The 17,837-nt window shown below is 36.2% G+C and overlaps 1 protein-coding gene across 3 annotated transcripts in view; it reads right to left on the reverse strand.

Annotated features, from left to right (window-relative positions):
- The window catches only part of CD163L1 (CD163 molecule like 1), a 91,271-nt gene that overhangs the window by 64,352 nt on the left and 9,082 nt on the right, over positions 1-17,837 (reverse strand). The gene's annotated exons all lie outside the window — the stretch shown is intronic.

Below are 17,837 nucleotides of genomic sequence, written 5' to 3' on the forward strand. Positions count from 1 at the left end.
GAAAGGAATCAAAGAATACTACTACAAAAGAATAATCACATCACAAAAGAAGACTTTAAGAGGGAGAAAAACAGAAAGACTATAAAACAGTATAAAATAATATTTTTTATTATACTTAAAGTTCTGGGATACATGTGCAGAACATGCAGGTTTGTTACACAGAAATACATGTGCCATGGTGGTTTGGGGCACCCATCAGCCAGTCATCTACATAAAGTATTTCTCCTAACGCTATCACTCCCCTACCCCCACAACCCCCAACAGGCCCTGGTGTGTGATGTTTCCCTCCCAGTGTCCATGTGGTCTCATTGTTTGACTCCAACTTATAAGTGAGAACATGCAGAGTTTGGTTTTCTGTTCTTGTGTTAGCTTGCTGAGAATGATGGTTTCCAGCTTCATCCATGTCCCTGCAAAGGACATAAACTCATCCTTTTTTTTGGCTACATAGTATTCCATGGTGTATATGTGCCATATTTTCTTTATCCGGTCTATCATTGATGGGCATTTAAGTTGGTTCCAAGTCTTTGCTATTGTGAACAGTGCCATAATAAACATGCATGTGCATGTATCTTTATAATAGAATGATTTATAATCCTTTGAGTATATACCCAGTAATGGGATTGTTGGGTAAAATGGTATTTATGGTTCTAGATCCTTGAGGAATCGCTGCACTGTCTTCCACAATGGTTGAACTAATTTACACTCCCATCAACAGTGTAAAAGCATTCTTATTTCTCCACATCCCCTCCAGCATTGGTTGTTTCCTGACTTTTTAATGATCAACATTCTAACTAGCGTGAGATGTATCTCATTGTGGTTTTGGTTTGCATTTCTCAGATGACCAGTGATGATGAGCTTTTTTTCATATGTTTGTTGGCCGCATAAATGTATTCTTTTGAGAAGTGTCTGTTCATATCCTTCGCCCACTTTTTGATGGGCTGATTTGCTTTTTTCTTGTAGATTTGCTTGACTTCCTTGTAGATTCTGGATATTAGCCCTTTGTCAGATGGATAGGTTGCAAAAATTTTCCCTCATTTTGTAGGTTGACTATTCACTCTGATGATAGTTTCTTTTGCTGTGCAGAAGCTCCTTAGTTTAATTAGATCCCATTTGTCAAATTTGGCTTTTGTTGCCATGCTTTTGGTGTTTTAGTCATGAAGTCTTTGCCCATGCCAAAGTCCTGAATGGTATTGCCTAGGTTTTCTTCTAGGGTTTTTATGGTTTTAGGTCTTATGTTTAAGTCTTTAATCCATCTTGAGTTAATTTTTGTATAAGGTGTAAGGAAGGGTTCCAGTTTCAGTTTTCTGCATATGGCTATCCAGTTTCCCAATACCATTTATTAAATAAGGAATCCTTTCCCCATTACTTGTTTTTGTCAGGTTTGTCAAAGATCACATGGTTATAGGTGTGTGGCATTATTTCTGAGGCTTCTGCTCTGTTCCATTGGTCTATATATCTGTTTTGGTATCAGTACCATGCTGTTTTGCTAACTGTAGCCTTGAGGTATAGTTTAAAGCCAGATAGCATGATGCCTCCAGCTTTGTTCCTTTTGCTTAGGATTGTCTTGGCCAAAGAGGCTCTTTTTTGGTTCCATATGCAGTTTGAAGTAGTTTTTTCTAGTACTGTGAAGAAAGTCAATGGTAGCTTGATGGAGATAGCATTGAATCTATAAATTACTTTGGGCAGTGTGGCCATTTTCATAATATTGATCCTCCCTATTTACGAGCATGGAATGTTTTTCCATGTTTGTGTCCTCTTTTATTTCCTTGAGCAGTGGTTTGTAGTTCTGCTTGAAGAGGTCCTTCACATCCCTTGTAAGTTGTATTCCTAGGTATTTTATTCTCTTAGTAGCAATTGTGAATGGGAGTTCACTCATGATTTGGCTCTCTGTTTATCTATTATTGGTGTATAGGAATGCTTGTGATTTTTGCACATTGATTTCCTATCCTGAGATTTTGCTGAAGTTGCTTATCAGCTTAAGGAGGTTTTGGGCTGATACGATGGGGTTTTCTAAATATACAATCATGTCATGTGCAAACAGAGACTATTTGACTTCCTCTCCTTCTATTTGAATGCCCTTTATTTCTTTCTCTTGCCTGATTGCCCTGGCCAGAACTTCCAACACTATGTTGAATAGGAGTGGTGAGAGAGGGCATCCTTGTCTTGTGCTGGTTTTCAAAGGGGATGCTTCCAGCTTTTGCCCATTCAGTATGATATTGGCTATGGGTTTGTCATAAATAGCTCTTATTATTTTGAGATGTCTTCCATCAATACCTAGTTTATTGAGAGTTTTTACCATGAAGGCATGTTGAATTTCACTGAAGGTCTTTTCTGCATCTATTGAGATACTAATGTGGTTTCTGTCATTGCTTCTGTTTATGTGATGGATTACGTTTATTGATTTGCATATGTTGAATCAGCCTTGCATCCTAGGGATGAAGATGACTTGATCATGGTGGATAAGCTTTTTGATGTGCTGCTGAATTCGGTTTGCCAGTATTTTATTGAGGATTTTTGCATCGATGTTCATCAGGGATATTGTCCTGCCATTTTTTATTGTTGTTATTGTGTCTCAAAACAGTGTAAAATAATTAACAAAATGGCATCAATAGGTCCTTACCTATCAATAATTGCTTTAAATGTAAATTGATTAAATTCTCTAATGAAAAAACAGAGTGTAGAGGTAAAAAATGGCAAATAAGAGGCAGAACAAATGGACTTAACACACTTTTAAAGAAAACTTTACCCAACAACTGCAAAATATGCATTCTATTCATCAGCACATGGAATATTCTCTAAAATAGACCATATGGTAGGCCACAAAACAAGTCTCCACACATTTAAGAAAATCAAAATTATATCAAGTACACTCTCACACCACAGTGGAAGAAAATTGGAAATCAACCCCAAAAGAAACCCTCAAAACAATGCAAATACATGGAAATTACATAATCTGCTCCTGAATGAGCATTGGGTCAACAATGAAATCAAGATGGAAATTTAAAAATTCTTTGAACTGAATGATAATAGTCACACAACCTATCAAAACCTCTGGAATACAACAAATATATATACCACAATTTCTTTACCCACTCATTGATTGATGGGCATTTGGGCTGCTGCCATGTTTGTGCAATTGCGAATTGTGCTGCTATAAACATGCATGAACAAATACCTTTTTCAGATAATGACTTCTTTTCCTCTGGGTAGAGACCCAGTAGTGGGATTGCTGGGTCTAATGATAGTTTTACTTTTAGTTCTTTAAGGAATCTCCACACTGTTTTTCATAGAGGTTGTACTAGTTTATATTCTCACCAGCAGTGTAGAAGTTTTCCCTTTTCACCACATTGAAACCATCTATTATTTTTTGATTATGGCCATTCTTGCAGGAGTAAGATGGTATTGCATTGTGGCTTTTACTTGCATTTCTCTGATCATGATTAATGTTGCGAGTTTTTTCATCTTTGTTGGTCATTTGTATTTTTTCTTTTGAGAATTGTCTATTTGTGTCCTTAGCCCACTTTTTGATAGTATTGTTTGGTTTTTTTTTCTTGCTAATCTGTTTGAGTTCCTTGTAGATCCTGTATATTAGTCTTTTGTCAGATGTATAGATTGTGAAGATTTTCTCCACCTCTGTGAGTTTTCTGTTTGCTTTACTGATTGTTTATTTTGCTGTGCAGAAGCTTTTTTATTTAATTAAGTCTCATCTATTTATCTTTTTTTATGTTGCATCCGCTTTTGTGTTCTTGGTCATGAAGTCTTTGCCTAAGCCAATGTCTAGAAGGGTTTTTCCAATGTTATCTTTCAGAATTTTTATGGTTTCAGGTCTTAGATTTAAGTCTTTGATCCATCTTGCATTGATTTTTGTATAGGGTGAGAGATGAGGATCCAGTTTCACTCTTCTACATATGGCTTGCCAATTATCCCAGTACCATTTGTTGAATAGGGTGTCCTTTCCCCACTTTATGTTTTTGTTTACTTTGTTAAAGATCAGTTGGCTGTAAATATTTGGCTTTATTTCTGGGTACTCTTTTCCATTCCATTGATCTATGTGCCTATTTTTATACTAGTGCCATGCTGTCTTGGTGACTATGGCCTTATAGTTTGAAGTGAGGTTATGTGATGCCTCCAGATTTGTTCTTTTTGCTTAGTCTTGCTTTGGCTATACATGCCCTTTTTTGGTTCCATATGATTTCTGGAATTGTTTTTTCTAGTTCTGTGAAGAATGATGATGATATTTTGGTGGGAATTTAATTGAATTTTTAGATTGCCTTTGGCAGTATAATAAATTTTTTTTTGCAGCTATTGTAAAAATGGTTGAGTTCTTGATTTGATTCTCAGCTTGGTCACTGCTGGTGTACAGCAGAGCTACTGATTTGTATACATTAATTTTGTATCCCGTAACTTTGCCGAATTCATTTATCATTTCTAGGAGCTTTTTGGTGGAGTCTTTAGGGGTTTCTAGGTATATGATCATATCATCAGCAAGCAGAAACTGCTTGACTTTCTCTTTACCGATTTGGATGCTCTTTATTTCTTTCTCTTGTCTGATTTCCCTGGCTAAGGCTTTCAGTACTGTGTTCAATAGAACTGGTGAAAGTGGGCATCCTTGTCTTGTTCCAGTTCTCAGGGGGAATGCTTTCAATGTTTCCCCAATTCAGTGGAATGTTGGCTGTGGGTTTGCCATAGATGGCTTTTATTACCTTAAGTTATATCCCTTCTATGCTGATTTTTGCACAAGAACCTCGTGAAGCAAACACAAGTATCAATAGCCAACTCAATCAAGCAGAAGAGATGATATCAGAGATTGAAGATCAACTTAATGAAATGAAGTGTGAAGACAAGATTAGAGAAAAAATATTGAAAAGGAAAGAACAAAGCCTCAAAGAAATGTGGGACTATGTGAAAAGACCAAACCTATGATTGATTAGTGTCCCTGAAAGTGATGAGGAGAAAAGAACCAAGTTGGAAAACACTCTTTGGGATATTATCCAGGAGAATGTCCCCAACCTAGCAAGACAAGCCAAAAATCAAATTCAGGAAGTGCAGAGAACACCACTAAGATAGACCTTGAGAAGAGCAACCTCAAGACACATAATTGTCAGATTCTCCAAGGTTGAAACTAATGAAAAAATGTTAAGGGCAGCCAGAGAGAAAGGTCAGGTTACCCACAAAGGGAAGCCTATCAGACTAATAGCAGATCTCTCTGCAGAGAGAGATTGGGGGCCAGAAGAGATTGGGGGCCAATATTCAATATTCTTAAAGAAAAGAATTTTCAATGCAGAATTTTATATTCAGCAAAACTAAGTTTCATAGATGAAAGAGAAACAAAATCCTTTACAGACAAGCAAATGCTGAGGGATTTTATCACCACCAGGCTGCCTTACAAGAGCTCCTGAAGGAAGCACTATATATGGGAAGGAAAAACCATTACCAGCCACTGCAAAAACACACAAAAATATAAAGACCTATGACACTATGAAGAAACTGCAACAATTAATGTGCAAAATAACCAGCTAGCATCACAATGACAGGATCAAATTCACACATAACAATATTAACCTTAAATGTAAATAGGCTAAATGCCCCAATTAAAACACACAGACTGGTGAATTGGATAAAGCATCAAGACCCATTGGTGTGCTGTATTCAAGAGACCAATCTCATGTGCAAAGACATACATCGACTCAAAATAAAGGGATGGAGGAATACTTACCAAGCAAATGGAAAGCAAAAAAAAGGCAGGGATTGCAATCCTAGTCTCTGATAGAAAGACTTTAAACCAACAAAGATCAAAAAAGACAAAGAAGGGCATTACATAATGGTAAAGGGACCAATGCAACAAGTAGAACTATCTCATATAAATGTATTATATATATTTATATATATACACATATACACGTATATATGTGTATATATGTATATGAATATATATAAATATATAAATGTATATATAAATATATATATAAATATATATATATATACACACACAAATACAGGTGCACCCAATACAGGAGCACCAGATTCATAAAACAAGTTCTTAGAGACCTACAAACAGACTTGGACTTCAACACAATAACAGTGGGAGACTAACACCCCACTTCCAATATTAGAAAGATCAACAAGACAGAAAATTAACAAGGATATTCAAGAGTTCAACTCAGCTCTGGACCAAGCAAACCTAATAGATATCTACAAAACTCTCCACAGCAAATCAACAGAATATACATTTTTCTCAGCACCACATAGCACTTATTCTAAAATCGACCTCATAATTGGAAATAAACACTCCTCAGCAAATGCAAAAGAACAGAAATCATAACAAAGTCTCTCAGGCCACTGTGCAATCAAATTAGAACCCCAGAATTAAGAAACACACTCAAAACCACACAACTACATGGAAGCTGAACAACCTGCTTCTGAATGACTACTAAGTAAATAACAAAATTAAGGCAGAAATAATGAAGTTCATTGAAACCAATGAGAACAAAGAGACAATGTACCAGAATCTCTGGGACACAGCTAACACAGTGTTAAGAGGGAAATTTATAGCATTAAATGCCCACATCAGAAAGCAGGAAAGATCTAAAATTGACACCCTAACATCACAATTAAAAGAACTAGAGAAGGAGAGAAAACAAATTTAGAAGCTAGCAAAAGTCAAGAAATAACTAAGATAAGGGCAAAACTGAAAGAGATAGGGACAGAAAAAAACCTTCAAAAAACAATCAACCCAGGAGCTGGTTTTTTGAAAAGACTAACAAAATAGATAAACCACAAGCCAGACTAATAAGAAACAAAAGAGAGAAGAATCAAATAGACACAATAAAAAATGATAAAGGGGAGGTCATCACTGATCCCACAGAAATACAAACTACCATCAAAGAACACTATATCCACCTCTACACAAATAAGCTACACAATCTAAAAGATATGGATAAACTCCTAAACACATACACCGTCCCAAGACTGAACCATGAAGAAGCTGAATCCCTGAATAGACCAATAACAAGTTCTGAAAATGAGGCCTTAATTAATAGCTTACCAACCCAAAAAAGCCCAGGACCAGATGGATTCACAGCCAAACTCTGCCAGAGGTACAAAGAGGATTTGGTACCATTCTTTCTGAAACTATTACAAACAATAGAAAAAGGGGGACTCCCCCCTAACTCAATTTTTTTTTTTACTTATTTATTATTATTATACTTTAGGTTTTAGGGTGAGGCCAGCCTTATCCTGATTCCAAAACCTGAGAGAGACATGACAAAAAAGGAAATTTCAGGTCAGTATCCCTGATGAACATCAATGCAAAAATCCTCAATAAAATACTGGCAAACTGAATCCAGCAGCACATCAAAGCTTATCCACCACGATCAAATCGGCTTCATCCCTGGGATGCCAGGCTGGTTCAACATATACAAATCAATAAACGTAATCCACCACATAAACAGAACCAATGACAGAAACCACATTAGTATCTCAATAGATGCAGAAAAGATCTTCAATATAATTCAACACCACTTCATGGTAAAAAAAAAAAAAACACTCAATAAACTAGGTATTGATGGAAGACATCTCAAAATAATAAGAGCTATTTATGACAAACCCATAGCCAATATCATACTGAATGGGCAAAAGCTGGAAGCATCCCCTTTGAAAACCAGCACAAGACAAGGATGCCCTCTCTCACCACTCCTATTCAACATAGTGTTGGAAGTTCTGGCCAGGGCAATCAGGCAAGAGAAAGAAATAAAGGTATTCAAATAGGAAGAGAGGAAGTCAAATGGTCTTTGTTTGCAGATGACATGATTGTATATTTAGAAAACCCCATCGTATCAGTCCAAAAACTCCTTAAGCTGATAAGCAACTTCAGCAAAGTCTCAGGATACAAAATCGATATGCAAAAATCACAAGCATTCCTATGCAACAATAATAGACAAACAGAGAGCCAAATCATGAGTGAACTCCCATTCACAATTGCTACTAAGAGAATAAAATACCTAGGAATACAACTTACAAGGGATGTGAAGGACCTCTTCAAGGAGAATACAAACCGCTGCTCAAAGAAATCAGACAGGACACAAACAAATGGAAAAACATTCAATGTTCATGGATAAAAAGATCCAATACTGTGAAAATGGCCATACTGCTCAAAGTAATTTATAGATTCAATGCTATTCCTATCAAGCTACCATTGACTTTCTTTACAGAACTAGAAAAAACTACTTTAAAATTCATATGGAACCAAAAAAGAGCCCGTATAGCCAAGACAATTCTAAGCAAAAAGAACAAAGCTGAAGGCATCATGCTATCTAACTTCAAAACTACACTACAAGGCAGTAAACAAACCAGCATGGTACTGGTGCCAAAACAGAAATATAGACCAATGGAACAGAACAGAGGCCTCAGAAAGAACATCACAAATCTACAACCATCTGATCCTTGATAAACATGACAAAAACAAGCAATGGGGAAAGGATTCCCTGTTTAATAAATGATGCTGGGAAAACTGGCTAGCCATATGCAGAAAACTGAAAGTGGAACCCTTCCTTACACTTTATACAAAAATTAACTCAAGATGGATTAAAGGCTTAAATGTAAGACCTAAAAATCATAAAAACCCTAGAAGAAAACCTAGGCAATACCATTCAGGATATAGGCATGTGCAAAGACTTTATGAACAAAACACCAAAACAATGGCAACAAAAGCCAAAACTGACAAATAGGATCTAATTAAACTACAGAGGTTCTACTCAGCAAAAGAAGTGAACAGAGTGAACAGGCAACCTACAGAATGGGAGAAAATTTTTGCAATTTGTCCATCTGACAAAGGGCTAATATCCAGAATCTACAAGGAACTTAAACAAGTTTACAAGAAAAAAAAAACAACCCCATCAAAAAGTGGGCAAAGATGTGAACAGACACTTCTCAAAAGAAGACATTTATGTGGCCAACAAACATTTGAAAAAAAGGCTCATCATCACTGGTCATTAGAGAAATGCAAACCAAAACCACAATGAGATACATCTCACACCAGTTAGAATGGTGATCATTAAAAACTCTGGAAACAACAGATGCTGGCAAGGATGTGAAGATGTAAATTAGTTCAACCATTGTGGAAGACTGTGGTGATTCCTCAAGGGTCTAGAACTAGAAATACCACTTGACCCATCAATTCCATTAGTGGGTAAATACCCAAAGATTATAAATCATTCTACTATAAAAACATATGCACACATATGTTTATTGCAGTACTATTTACAAAAGCAAAGACTTAGAACCAACCCAAATGCCCATCAATGATAGACTGGATAAAGGAAATGTGGTATGTATACACAATGGAATACTATGCAGCCATAAAAAAGAACGAGTTCATGTTCTTTGCAGGGATATGGATGAAGCTGGAAACCATCATTCTCAGCAAATTAACACAAGAACAGAAAACCAAACACCACATGTTCTCACTCATAAGTGGGAGTTGAACAATGAGAACAGATGAACACATGGAGGGGAACATCAGACACTTGGGCATGTCTGGGAATGGGGGGCAAGGGGAGGGAGAGCATTAGGACAAAAACCTAATGCATGTGGGGCTTAAAACCTAGATGACAGGTTGACAGGTAAGCCAACCACCATGGCACATGTATATCTATGTAACAAACCTGCATGTTCAGCACATATATCCCAGAACTTAAAGTAAAAATAAATAAATAAATAAATAATAAAAAGGACTTTGGGTACTTGGGGGAAAGGGTGGGAGGTGGGTAAGGGATAAAAACTACACATTGGATACAGTGTACACTGCTCAGGTGATGGGTGCACCAAAATCTGAGAAATCACTACTAAAGAACTTATTCATGTAACCAAACACCACCTGTTACCCCAAAACCGGGTTGATAGGTGCAGCAAACTGCCATGGCACATGTATACCCATGTAACAAACCTGCACGTTCTGTACATGTATACCACAACTTTAAGTAAAAATAAATAAATAAATTAATTAATTAATTAAAAAGAGTGGTTGAATGGATTAAGAAAAAACATGGTCCAAATATATGCTGCTTACAAGGGACTCACCTCTTTAGTTTTAGGACACCCATAGGCTGAAAACAGAGATGGAAAAATGTATTTTATGTAAATGGCAAACAAAAGTGAGCCAGATCATCTATACTTATATCTGACAAAACAGATTTAAGTCTAAAATTGTAAAAAGAGACAAAGAAGTCCATTATATAATGATAAAGGGGTTAATTCATCAAGAGGATATAACAAGAAAAAATATATATGAGCCCCTGTCAAAGCACCTAAACATATAAAGCAAATATTAAGAGATTGAAAGGGAGAAATAGACAGTAATACATAATAATAGAGATTTTAATACTCCACTTTCAAAAATGGACAGATAATTCAAACAGAAAATCAATAAGGAAATTGTGGACTTGATCAACACTATAGACTAAAAGAACCTAACAGACATATATGTAACATTCCATCTAAAGTAGCAGAATATAGCTTCTTTTAAAGGGCATGAAATATACATTCACTTTCAATGTTCTTTAGATGGCATGTATTCATATCATTTGCCCAGTAGATTCTGAAAACCAGAAGTCATTGATAAAAATCATGGAAAGATATCCCATGTTTATGGATTAAAATAATCAATATTGTTAAAATCTTCATTCTACCTCAAAAGACCTACAGATACTGTATTGCATGCTTAAAAGCAGCTACAAAGGTAGATATTATGTTAAATGTTCTTACCATCAAAAAATTAATAATATCCTTAAAGGAGTGGGAAGAAACTTTGGGAGGTGATGCATATTCTTATGGCCTTGATGGTGGTGATGGTTTCACGGGTTTACAGTTTTTCTCAAACTCATCAGGTTGTGTATATTAAATATGTACAGCTTTTTACATGTCCAACAAACTCATTTAAGGGCTTTAATAAAATGATAAAGGCAGGTCAGATAGCAAGAATCTGACAATGTCATACTTGCAAATGTGATTCCTGTTCAGTGAACATGACAATCCATTCCCCTCACGTAGGTATCCTTCCAAGTTATAGAGGTTTCAGATTGTCTGTATTTAATGGTACTGGTCAATGATTAATTATAACTTACTTCCCTTGCTTCTTTTGCTCTTAGTTAAGTCTCATCAAGCATGTTACATAATTATAAAATAAATTTCCTATGAAGAGTGTATATTCTGACCAATTTTCAAAAACATTCTGGCCTACTTGGTAGTTATATTGCTAATTGCAAAACAATAATTTGAAGCTTTGTTTATATGTCATTCTATTATAAATTTAGTAACAGATAAATCCTGCTGAATCAGATAATTTCTGGTTGCCCTTGGCAAAACTGGGTTTCTGTAACTGAAAAATCTGTAACTGAAGCCAAACAACTTTAAATAAAACTATAAAACCCTAGCTATTTTGATTGCCAAGATATCCCCTTTATGGTTTTAACTATCATCCGGAAACTAAAATAGGGAGTAAAATTAGAGAATATATTTTATTTAGCTATATAACATAGTCAATTGTACTGATAAAAAAATTTTTTTTAAGTCAATGGAATCTATTTAGTATGAAATATACATTCACTTTCAATGTTCTTTAGATGGCATGTATTCATATCGTTTGCCCAGTAGATTATTAGTTCCTTGAGGATAAAATATGTAACACATACCTTTTTCTCATTTTTCACAGAATCGGTCATTGTGTCTAGTACACAACAAGAAAAAGCCCTAGAAAAATCATCTCTTTGTCACTTATCACTTATCTCTTTAGTTCCTTTCTCCACTCAAAGTAGTATTCTCCCACTGTAAGCCAGTATTTTGATATGATTTACCAACTTCTGGACTAAAGCCCCTTTCCTCACTTCTTCATTCTCCCATTCAGCTGTACTGTATCAAACCTAGACTTGACTTCCCTTTGTTCTCTTTTGTTTCTATACCTATATACCACCCTCATCATTACTACTTGCTTTCAACTAGCTGTAATTTTGGCAAGAATTTGATATTCTATTTTGCACTTTTGGGGACATTTGTGGTTACTTAAACGTAGTGAAAATATAAAACTAACTTTTGCTAATTCTGCTGCTGATGTTCCTTTCACAGATCCCAGGTAGCTGGAAGAAATAAATAAATTATGTTTGCAGATTTAAGTAATCCAATCAAACCAGTCTATAGGCATCAATACCAAAGTAAAAATATAAATAACAAATTATTTAATCTGAGTTTCTTTTACAAAAACCGACTTTAAAAAATGTAATTATATACACAATATTGTGTTATGTGCCAAAATTGTTAAACATAATCAGAAGATATGTGTAGCAAAGTTTAATAAACAAGAAAAAAACTATGTAAAATAAAGGGTATTATCTCAAATTTGAAATTGTTTTTTTTGTGGTCAAATATGTTTCCTTTGTTTTTTTTTAATTTTATTATTATTATACTTTAAGTTTTAGGGTAGATGTGCACAATGTGCAGGTTTGTTACATGTATATACATGCGCCCTGTTGGTGTGCTGCACCCTCAAATTTGAAATTGTAACTGGATACTTTTATCTTCCCCATTTCGTCATGAGGAGAAAGTTTTTCAAACCATGTAACAATTAAAACACATTTTATGTTAAATAATAGAATTCTTAGGGGCTATTATGACATTTAAAAATCAAAATAAAATGTCCACCTCAGTAGGCATTACTGAAAATTATCAAAAATGTTTTAAGAATTTCCTTGGATTTGTCTTTATAGAAAATTTATTATTTTTTTTTTTAGTTCTTCTGTTTTTTTTTTAAATTTATTATTATTACACTTTAGGTTTTAGGGTACATGTGCACAATGTGCAGGTTACATATGTATTCATGTGCCATGCTGCTGCACTGCACCCACTAACTTGTCATCTAGCATTAGGTACATCTCCCAATGCCATCCCTCCCCCTTCCCTCCACCCCACAACAGTCCCCAGAGTGTGATGATCCCCTTCCTGTGTCCATGTGTTCTCATTGTTCAATTCCCACCTATGAGTGAGAATATGTGGTGTTTGGTTTTTTGTTCTTGCGATAGTTTACTGAGAATGATGATTTCCAATTTCATCCATGTCCCTACAAAGGACATGAACTCATCATTTTTCATGGCTGCATAGTATTCCATGGTGTATATGTGCCACATTTTCTTAATCCAGTCTATCATTGTTGGACATTTGGGTTGGTTCCAAGTCTTTGCTATTGTGAATAATGCCGCAATAAACATACGTGTGCATGTGTCTTTAGAGCAGCATGATTTATAGTCCTTTGGGTATATACCCAGTAATGGGATGGCTGGGTCAAATGGAATTTCTAGTTCTAGATCCCTGAGGAATCGCCACACTGACTTCCACAATGGTTGAACTAGTTTACAGTCCCACCAACAGTGTAAAAGTGTTCCTATTTCTCCACATCCTCTCCAGCACCTGTTGTTTCCTGACTTTTTAATGATTGCCATTCTAACTGGTGTGAGATGGTATCTCATTGTGGTTTTGATTTGCATTTCTCTGATGGCCAGTGATGGTGAGCATTGTTTCATGTGTTTTTTGGCTGCATAAATGTCTTCTTTTGAGAAGTGTCTGTTCATGTCCTTCACCCACTTTTTGATGGGGTTGTTTGTTTTTTTCTTGTAAATTTGTTTGAGTTCATTGTAGATTCTGGATATTAGCCCTTTGTCAGATAAGTAGGTTGCGAAAATTTTCTCCCATTGTGTAGGTTGCCTGTTCACTCTGATGGTAGTTTCTTTTGCTGTGCAGAAGCTCTTGAGTTTAATTAGATCCCATTTGTCAATTTTGGCTTTTGTTGCCATTGCTTTTGGTGTTTTAGTCATGAAGTCCTTGCCCATGTCTATGTCCTGAATGGTAATGCCTAGGTTTTCTTCTAGGGTTTTTATGGTTTTAGGTCTAATGTTTAAGTCTTTAATCCATCTTGAATTGATTTTTGTATAAGGTGTAAGGAAGGGATCCAGTTTCAGCTTTCTACATATGGCTAGCCAGTTTTCCCAGCACCATTTATTAAATAGGGAATCCTTTCCCCATTGCTTGTTTTTCTCAGGTTTGTCAAAGATCAGATAGTTGTAGATATGCGGCATTATTTCTGAGGGCTCTGTTCTGTTCCATTGATCTATATCTCTGTTTTGGTACCAGTACCATGCTATTTTGGTTACCGCAGCCTTGTAGTATAGTTTGAAGTTAGGTAGTGTGATGCCTCCAGCTTTGTTCTTTTGGCTTAGGATTGTCTTGGCTATGCAGACTCTTTTTTGGTTCCATATGAAGTTTAGAGTAGTTTTTTTTCCAATTCTGTAAAGAAAGTCATTGGTAGCTTGATGGGGATGGCATTGAATCTGTAAATTACCTTGGGCAGTATGGCCATTTTCACGATATTGATTCTTCCTATCCATGAGCATGGAATGTTCTTCCATTTGTTTATATCCTCTTTTATTTCCTGGAGCAGTGGTTTGTAGTTCTCCTTGAAGAGGTCCTTCACGTCCCTTGTAAGTTGGATTCCTAGGTATTTTATTCTCTTTGAAGCAATTGTGAATGGGAGTTCACTCATGATTTGGCTCTCTGTTTGTTGTTTTTGGTGTATAAGAATGCTTGTGATCTTTGTACATTGATTTTGTATCCTGAGACTTTGCTGAAGTTGCTTATCAGCTTAAGGAGATTTTGGGCTGAGACGACGGGGTTTTCTAGATACACAATCATGTCATCTGCAAACAGGGACAATTTGACTTCCTCTTTTCCTAATTGAATACCCTTTATTTCCTTCCCCTGCCTAATTGCCCTGGCCAGAACTTCCAACACTATGTTGAATAGGAGTGGTGAGAGAGGGCATCCCTGTTTTGTGCCAGTTTTCAAAGGGAATGCTTCCAGTTTTTGCCCATTCAGTATGATATTGGCTGTGGGTTTGTCATAGATAGCTCTTATTATTTTGAGATATGTCCCATCGATTCCTAACTTATAGAAAATTTATAAACCACAAAAACATATCTGTCCAGATTCCTCTAAAATCTCCCAAGATTTTATCAATTGCAAAGGCCTAAAGCACTACTGATATGCTGGTACTAAATTTATATCTCTAATTCAGACATTTCTTCTGAGAATTTCCAGTGGGAATATCCACCTACATATCTTCCAAGTCCCTCAAAAATGTTCTAACACTCTTAGCATCTCTCTTTTAAATGTTACTACTAGCTACAAGGCTGTACACATAAGAAATTTGGGAAAAATTCTTACCCTTCTTTCTTTCTCACCTCTTTTTTCACTTCTCTTGGTACTATCAAAGCTGCTGTGTAAATATAACTCCAATCCATCCACTTATCTCTATCTTAACTATTTTAGCCCTAGTCAAACCACTATCATGTCTTACCTGACCTCCTTCAGGGTCTCCTTAACTTCTGTCTCTGCATCCAAGCTTGGCTCTCAGAAGCTATTCTTCATTCAGTCAGTCCACATGATATTTTAATAATCAAATTTTATCATGGTAATTATCTGCATAAAACCCTTCAAAGAATACCCTTGGCTATTAAAATAAAGTCTAAAACTCTTGCCATAGCTCCCCAGTCTCTGAGTACCAGCCCTCAGCTTCATCAACTGTCACTCAACCTTCCTCATTAAGTTACAGCCACTCCAGTGTTTTCTCCACCCTTGGAGGCCACCAAGTCCTCTCTTACTTCAGGAGAATTGGGTTTCTCCCTTTGAAATACTGTTTGTTGAAAAACTGCTTTTAACACCTCAGATTTCAGTAAAGCCAATTCTAAAGACTTACATTAAGTGAATCATCCTATTAAATAATCTGATACTAATTTGTATCTTTATTTCAAAACATTTATTGGAGTTTACAAACCTGTAGGTGTTTGTAGAAGAAAAAATAGAAGAAATTAGAAGACTTTACAGAAGGTTCTAAGTACTCTTCCTGACTTTGAACTATTCTAAGACTTTAAGTTCTTTCAGATTATTATTCACTTGTTGTAAGAACTCTGTCAGCCAGTAAGAGACAGATCACTTAGAAATTAGAGAACTTTGTATCTTCCTGAAATTCCAAACATAAAAAAATGATAGGGAGGAATTGGATTTTAAGAATAAGAACAAAGATTTATCATATTTTCTATGCCTCTTCCACCTCTCCGAGTTTCTAATAAATTAACCAGTTAAAACATAAACATGTATAGATCACCTAAAATTGCTGAAAACTGTGCTAATTGTTAGGAATATATAAGTTTAAAATAATTCCCATCCCTCTAGTATTAGCATATTTGAGAGAAGGCGAGAAATTAAATAACTAAAATGTTATTAACACATGAAGAATTAGGACACAGTGCTGTCATAGCATACGAATAGGATATGTTTATATTTGGGGAAGGCTTCCCTGAGGAAATGCTCTTTAAGATGATGTTAATGGATAACCAAATTTAGCTAAGAGAAATGAAGGAGGAAGAGTTTTTTTCTACCTAGAGGAACAGAATGTCTCAGTGTTCTGAGGTGGATCGGAAAATATCATGTACATGAAAGAACGCAGCAGAGATCAAGCAGAAAAGAGGAGAGAGTAGCAACATCTTGTAGATAATAAGAAATTTCCTATATTACTTTAAGGTCAACTAAATGTGCTTCAAAAAACATCACTTCAGCTGCAGTGTGGAAAATGGATTTGAAGGTGTTTGAAATGACTGCAGAGAGGCCACTGGGGAGAGGTCGTTGCTTTCCGTAGTGACTTCTTAGAGGTGGTGAGTGATTGTTGCTTGGTTTATATTGATAGTAATGAAAATGGTGAAAAGAAGCCACATTCTTCAGCCGGGTGCAGTGGCTCATGACTGTAATCCCTGCACTTTGGGAGGCTGAGGCAGGCAGATCACAAGGTCAGGAGATTGAGACCAGCCCGGCCAATATGGTGAAACACCGCCTCTATTAAAAATACTTTAGCCAGGTGTGGTCGTGGGTGCCTGTAGTCCCAGATACTCAGGAGGCTGAGGCAGGAGTATAGCTCGATCCCAGGAGGCGGAGATTGCAGTGAGCTGAGATCACACCACTACACTCCAGCCTGGGCTACAGCCTCGGTGACAGAATGAGACTCCGTCCAAAACAAAAAAGATGAAGAAGGCACATTTAAAAATATTTAAATAGTATAATCATTTCCATCTGGTGATGTAATGAGTGTAGTGTGCTAACAGAGAAATGAAGGACTTAAAAGTGATCCCCTAGTTGAACAATGAGAACGCATAGACACAGGGTGGGGACCATCACACACCGGGTCCCGTCGGGGGGTGGTGGGCTGGGGGAGGGATAACATTAGGAGAAATACCTATGCATATGACGAGTTGATGGGTGCAGCAAACCAACATGGCACATGTACACCTATGTAACAAACCTGCATGTTGTGCGCATGTACCCTAGAACTTAAAGTATAAAAAAAAAAAGTGATCCCTTATTTCTGACTTGAACAATGAAGTGGGTAATAATGCTATTTACTGAGCTTAGGAAGATTAGATGATGAGTAAACAAGGATAATAAGATTACTTTTGGAAACGTTAAGGTTCAGGTACATTTTGGACCCTTCGTAGGCACACGGATATATGTATCTAGAGCTCTTAGGAGGTGTCTGGTGTGGAACTTTAGTTGAAGCTAGGAAAGTAAATTGCCAAAGGAAAGAGGGTAATGCGAGATTAGGGACTTAGTCCTGATGAAATCTAAGTTTTGGTAGCTGGAAAGAATTAGTAAAGTGGGGAAACTAGACTAAGAATGAGTGACCTCAGAGAAAGAAGGGAAAAATATGATATGGTGTCAAGAAGTTATTTGAAAAAGGTTTTTAGAAAAAA

This window comes from Pongo abelii, chromosome 10 (assembly GCF_028885655.2).
Source record: "Pongo abelii isolate AG06213 chromosome 10, NHGRI_mPonAbe1-v2.0_pri, whole genome shotgun sequence".
NCBI classification, from domain to species: Eukaryota; Metazoa; Chordata; class Mammalia; order Primates; family Hominidae; genus Pongo; species Pongo abelii.